Here is a 7118-nt window from a genome sequence, read left to right as displayed (position 1 = left end):
ACGTAGTTTGGGTAGGGGAGGAGGAGGCTGGCAGCTCTGGCATGCATTAAATAATAAAGGAACGCAGAAAGCAATCTAAAAAAAATTTCAGTTCCGAACGCGTTGTGAAAGCTGGTAACTTAACTTGATGATTACCACACAAATTTTCTCTACGCGATATTTTTCATAGAAAAAAGACTAACATCGCCATGCGCGTTCTCGCTCGACTCGCTCCGCAGGGTCAAACGAGGTGGAGGAGAAAAAACGTCATCGGTGATGTCATTAGGGCTCAAAGCGGCGACCGCGCTTCTATCTGGGTGAGCCCTGCCCGGGTTCTCTCTTTATTGCTCTCTCTCCCTGTGGAGTGGTGAATAATGGACTTCGAAGTGCCCGCGGAATATCAGCACTTGTTGCCACTTTCAGAGTGGGAAATTTGGACGCTGCAGAGATGCAGGATAATGAGCTGTTCGCCGTACGGTGATATGCCTTACATGTCGGCGGGCGCAAACATAACCGGCGTTGTCGGTCACCATGTGGTATCCAAACAAAAGGCGCCGGTACAGCTGGGATGAAATCAAAATGAAATCAAAAATCATGTGTTTTTGTCGGCCATGTTTGTAGCCTGCATCGGCTAATTCTCGTTTAGTTCGATGATTGCTTGCAGCACCGTGTGTCGGAGATTTCCGGCGCACGTCAAAAGAATCCCAGGTGGTCGAAATTATCCGCAGTCCTACTTCTACCCAGCGGCACGTGCAACATATCGCCACACTGCGCAGACAACCCTTACGTGTAACATCACGGTATCATTATTCGATTATTGGGAAGTTGACCATAAATCATGACAAGTATAATTGCGTTACTATAGTAATCAATAGACCTCTACCTGTTTGTAAACAAATGACGTCATAATGTTCGACAGCGCCACCAGTTTGGTAGACTTGAACTACGTTCAAAGCTAGTGGCGAAGGTTATATCTCATATGGCCCGAGTGTGCATAAGGCCCGAGTGACCAAAACGTCCAAATGTTCATAAGACCCGAAAAAAAATTGGGCCTTTTGCGCATTTGGGTCAAATGCGCAGGACAGGATAAGGTGTCCAGAAGGCCCTAACGCCCAGAAGGCCCAAATGGTCATATGGCCCGAAAACCAGAAAGGAAGGCTCACAGTGTATTTTTGAGTGTATAAGCGCCGTTATACATTGAAAGAAGTTCTCTGAAGAAGTCCTGCGCGTCGTCTAATGTCATCATATGCGCGTCATCATCCTGCGCAGGACTTCTTCAGAGAACTTTTTTTTATACATAACGGAACTTGTACACAGAAAAATGCGGTACTTTTATCAGTGCATAATAGAGAGAGAAATATTTTTCTGTAAAATCGCTTTTCAGGTGTGACTGCGCAGGAATTCCACACTTTGCCGAGAATCGCTACGGCTTGGTATTTTGCTCGGGACTGAGATTTATTATGTTCATCAAGCAGTGCCCATTTTGGACAATTGCACTCGGTCACTCAGTGGAATATGCTCCTTCTGCAGCGCGCATCTCACGTCAACACAAACAATGCGCTTCTTCCGCCTTGTGAAATGTAGTCTCCAAAGAGTTCAGTTACAGAATCAATTCGAAGGTGTCCGCCTATTTGATAGAGTGCCATTTGGTCAAATGGCCCCGGAAAATTTGGTGACGGAACAAATGGTCTCGGAAAAAATTGCACCGATGGGTTAGAGCGGAAAAAACGGTCCCATGCGTAGGCGTGGTTTGCGACGTTCAGACCCCTCCCGAAATCGTACCTTTGGTACCGCATCTGGAAGAGAGAAACGAGGAGTAAACCCTTCTGTCCTATGCAAATTTCCTCCTGAACCCCTCCAGAAATATTTTTTTCTGGCTACGCTACTGCCGTGCCCGGCTTGGATACCTTCGCAGAAAAAGCGCTACATATTGTGCGTCATAGCAGTATTCAAGCGAAAGTTGAAAAGCTTTTAATGCGGCAAACTAATCACTTGTTCAATAAATATATTAGGCACAGAGCTTACCAATCTGTACCGAGCGAAATATTGAACGCTGTAAGGATTCAATATTTATTTGTATTTTACATTTTGTCACATTTATATCTTATTTGCTTGAAAATTTGTTTCTTCATTTCAGTGCTTTTATTAATATTTTTAGTTCAGTTACCTTTTTCTCCTCTGTCGCATTCAGCATTTAATTAATATTGCGCATATGTGCAAAGAAAATACAGTATCTAGGTCACTCATAGTCTTCCCTCCTGGGTTTCGGGCCATATGACCATTCGGGCCATATGAATATTTTGGCCTTCTGGGCATTTCGGCCTTCTGGACACCTTGCCCTGCCCTTCTCATTTGACCCAAATGCTCAAAAGGCCCAAATTTTTTTCGGGTCTTATGAACATTTGGGCGTTCTGATCACTTGGGCCATATGAGATGATACCAGTGGCGAACAAGGTCGCGCCTGAAAGCCACGGTCTTGAGGGGATTACGATGGTCTCTGAAAGGGACGCGACCTTCGGTCCTACTTTCTTTCAGCCGAACAATTGCTCATTCGTGGAACCCAGCGTTCCCCTTCCGATCTGTTTTGGTTTCGGTTGGTCTACCAACGTCATGATGACGTTTGTCGGGTAGATGTTTATTACTTTTTCGACAATTTTGCGAGTAATCGAGTAGTTCTCCGAGCAAGTTTTTTTTTTTTTTTTTTCAAATAATCTGAGGTAGTATGGCATTGCTTGGCTCTGTTGGGCTTTGCAACAGTCAGTCGCGTGGGCTAGGGGGGGGGGCAGAGCACCCCCCTTTCCTGCCACTGACCCACCCAGGCAAATCATGCAAGTCCGAGGAGAAAATAATATATGGGGGGGGGGGGGGGACCAGTGTGACGATCGCGAAAGTTCTTACAGTTCATGGCGTCTATCTAAGCGGCACACTTGAATGGTTTCCAAAGTATGAGCTTTTCAAAATCTTTCCAATCTCGTGACACCACCTCATTGGACATCACAGTATAATCGTATTGTGAATGTCTAAATCGATTATTTTCGTTTCTTTTCTTTTTTTCTTTTTTGTTCAACCGCATGCTGCGGTGTGCACAAGTATTGTGTGTTGTCGCACTCAGGATCAGCGTCGGGGAGGGAGTGGGCGGGTTTTCGTATAGATGCCCCCCTACCTCGGCGGTCTGGCTACGCCACTGGCAACAGTCGATCTGGTTGATTTTTGGTCAACGTCTGCATTGCGATAGATTTCACTGCATTGTGTTTGACAACTAACGTATCGCCAAGTCAATGGCGGATCCAGAGGGGGGGGGGGGGGGAGATGTCTCCCCCGAAACGTTAGTTTAGTTTATACATGGGATTTCCCTCTCTCCCCTCCCCCACTACGCGCTTCAATAAAGAAACCCCCCCGCCCAAACCCAGGGTCTCGATCCGCCCATGCGGCAAGTACACACCTCCAGCTGCATCAGACATTAACTGAATGACTAACAAAGTTGCTAATCGAAGCGATGGGCGAATTAGTGATCATAGCGATGCGACGATCATGTTGAAGCGTGAACTGAAGCAACGCTTAGTGTTGCGCTGTGTTTACACCAGAGCATCAAACCGAAATTCTTTCCGGTTCGGTTCGGGTCTAGGCATAATGGTTCGGTTCTGGCTCAGCTCCAGGAGGACACACATATCGCTTCCGAACCGGTTCATTGTACAAGGTCCCTAAAATAAACTTTAATAAAGTAAGTTCCGAAATCTTTATTTCTCTTCGCATGTCCTAGCTGGCCGCAAAGCTGTGACAAGAACGCTTGTCCACAGGAAAACGAAACTATAGAGCGCGGTTGTCTGACGTTGTCTCCATCCATGCGGGCGTCCAGCTATGCATTTCCGCTTGTATAGACCTCTACCCGAGGAATGTCATCATGACGTTGGTAGACAGACTGAAAACGAAACAAACGGGAACGGGAGGGCAGGGTTCCACGAATGGGCACTTGTTCGCTGCCTCATAGACCTCTCCCTGTTTGTAAACAAATGACGTCATAGTGTTCGACAGCGTCACCAATTTGGTAGAGTTGAACTACGCTCGAAGCTATAGGGGCGAACAAGGTCGCGCCCGAAACCCACGGTTTTGAGGGGATTACGATGGTCCCTCTGTATACAATATGTATAATCCCTCTGTCTGAAATACAAATTGTTGGAGTACGTTCATCAAGTGTAACGTGGCGTACCACGTTTGCAACGGTGACAACGTCTTTGCAGTTAACTTGTGAGTCTTCAAACAACGGCAGCGTATACCTGCGAATGTTCCTGCTACCCCACACTGGCAAATATCGTGTTTTTAACTCAAGCTACCGTCTATAATGTAATTACTTGGTAAATAAAGTAGTAAAACAAAACATTTTCCCCGTTTGCTTACGTCATGCCACTAAGTGTCACGTGTCTCTGAAAAATTACACGCGCTTGCTCCTTTCTTTTTACATCTACAGGATGTCCCAGGGATATAGAAAGTAAGACACTTTTCGAAGTCACATTGTGGACGTACAGGTAACCTCGGATAGACGTCGCGGACATATGCGACGTGTGCGACCTTTGAGGGATGTACCTGGGATATTTCTGGTTTACTGGGACCTAATGCGTTCTTGCAGCTACAGTGATATTACAATACCTTATTTTGGGTCTACAAACTGTTTACGTGCGACGGCAGAAGCAGACAACTTCCCACAATCCAAACATGCAGCGACGCACGACTTCCTGGGATGAACTCCGGAAGTAGAGATAAACTGATGTTCTGAGGCTGGAACAACATAGAGGGGACAGATACAAACAAAGCCTCAAATTGCCTAAGAAATCAACGATGAAAGATGAAAGTCACTGAAAAGGTTAGCCAGCTGTAGGGATCGAACCCACATCTTCTGGATTGCCGGTCCAGGGCTCTACCACCATTGTATCTGTCCCCTCTACGTTGTTCCAGCCTCAGAACATCAGTTTATCTCTTGTTCAACAGGTGCCGCTTGCGTCGATTTCCGTCGTGTGTATGTGTGTATGAGTGAGCAAAAATGTAAGAGTGAAAGGAGGGTGAGTGAGAGTGAGTGGCTGGTTTGTCGTCCCTTCAGATGACGCACCCCGAAAGTCGCTGGAGAGGCGTGTTAGCTTAGCTCAATTGGTAGAGCCCTGGACCGGCAGAAGATGTGGGTTCGATCCCTACAGCTGGCTAACCTTTTCAGTGACTTTCATCTTTCATCCGGAAGTTCTCTTTCTACCAATGAGAGCCTCCGAAAACTGCTACTGCTCGTAGCCACGATCCACCTGAGAACACTTAACTTAGAGCGTTCGTCGAAGTGTTCGTGCAAGCTGCTTAACTGCAACCCTAAACTTAGTGCACTAACGCGTTAGTGCAACACTTGCCAAGAGTTACACTTAGGAAGGTTTCGTGCAAGCGGGCCCAGTTCTCATTTGGCGACGCCCGACGCGGCGTCGTGAGCGGGCGGCGGACATAGACGCGCATTCCCGGAGTCTGGAGAGGAGAGACGTCGAGTCAAAAAAACTGCCACGCCGCCCTTCTTTCACGATCGACGTCGGCGAGTGCTGCCGAGAACGACAGCTGGCGACCAATTAGGTGACACAGAAAGGCCACGCCTCCTAATTTTTCGTCTGCTTTGGACGACGCACGAGCGAAACCTGCTATCCCCTGGATAGGCAGACCTCGCTCGCTTCACTACGTCAGGCGCCCACAGCTCCCCATAGAGCCCATAGTTTGAGATAATTCAGGCAACACTGGACATACGACCAATGAAAATGCGTCGTGATGCCTAGCAGCCAACCAATCAGCAACCTCACAGTTTGGCTCGGCTTTCGGCCGGCCCTGGCTGCCATTGACTTCTACTGGTTTTCATACCTGGCGCCCGTTATTCCAAAATAACTAAGACATTTTTGATAGGCTAAATACATATTTATTGATGCAACGTATAAACTCAAATGTTTGACTCATATATTCACCGTGCGTACAGGACGTTTCGTTCCTTGAATAGACAGTAACCAAACCAAGTTCGAACTTGCAAAGCACACACACAGTCTACTTCTGGAAGCGAGCGATGTCCACGAGTGCGTGCGTTTCACAGATGAGCAGCATCTTCTCACTCTGGAGATGCACCGTAGGTCACACAGTCATGCGAAATACTTTTGTTGTTACGAACACTCTCTTCTTAGTCACTGTATTTGAAAATGCGACAGCGCTCGAAAGTGTTCCTCAGGCGTCAGCTCACCAATCATTCCAGTTCCGACCCGGCAAGAATGTCCGTAGGTTGACACTTTATCGGGGATCAGTACATGGCCAGAGTCACTATAACTCACGAACAAACCCGCGCATACGCTTCCTGTTTGGTCGTTGTGGTCAAACGACATCGGCGAGCTGCGGAGACGCAGCGACCTTGCTTGGAGCTGCCCGCCTAGCCGACTGCCCAGACTGCCCGCGAAAAGTGAGCTGTCAGATATTTCGAAACTTTATCAACCAATCCCGGAGCGCGCATCCTCCTTCGGCCAATGGACATCCGTCATGATGCCTGACGATATAATACCACGTGACTGTGACGTGATTTTATTTTTCTACTGCCACAAATGCGGGGAGCTGTGGAGGCCTGACTACGTCACTCCACTCCACTTGGACGACGGAATGCAACGGAATGCCACTGTGTCTGTGGTGGGAACATGAAAATCGTGCGCGCTGACGGAGCGGCGGAAATGCAATGCGCCTCTACTTCCGCCGCCCGCTCACGCCGCGTCGGGCGTCGCCAAGATGAGAACTGGCCCTAAAACCTCAGAAGTCGGACACCGCCCATGAATTGAAGAAGCGGGACATTTCTGGCAACACAGCTGTTCTTTTCCATTTTTTTTTATTTCCCTTGTAACTAGGACACCTCCCTAAGTAGGACACATTTCGGCTGCACCGCGGGTGTCCAAAGGGACGAGGTTTCGCTTAGTTGAAGAGCGAAACGCGATAATGCAGAAGCAATGTGCTGAAGTGGTGAACTGACACCTGTCGAAAGCACTTTCATAACTTTTTGTTTTTGTTTAGCACTGCAATCGGCCTTTTTGTTTATTGGACACACACAATGGGACATTAAAAAAAAAGGGGGGGGGGAGCGACACAGAGAAGTTGTCCTT

This window comes from Ornithodoros turicata, chromosome 1, assembly GCF_037126465.1.
Source record: "Ornithodoros turicata isolate Travis chromosome 1, ASM3712646v1, whole genome shotgun sequence".
Classification (NCBI taxonomy): Eukaryota; Metazoa; Arthropoda; class Arachnida; order Ixodida; family Argasidae; genus Ornithodoros; species Ornithodoros turicata.
Note: the sequence above shows the minus strand (reverse complement) of the source record.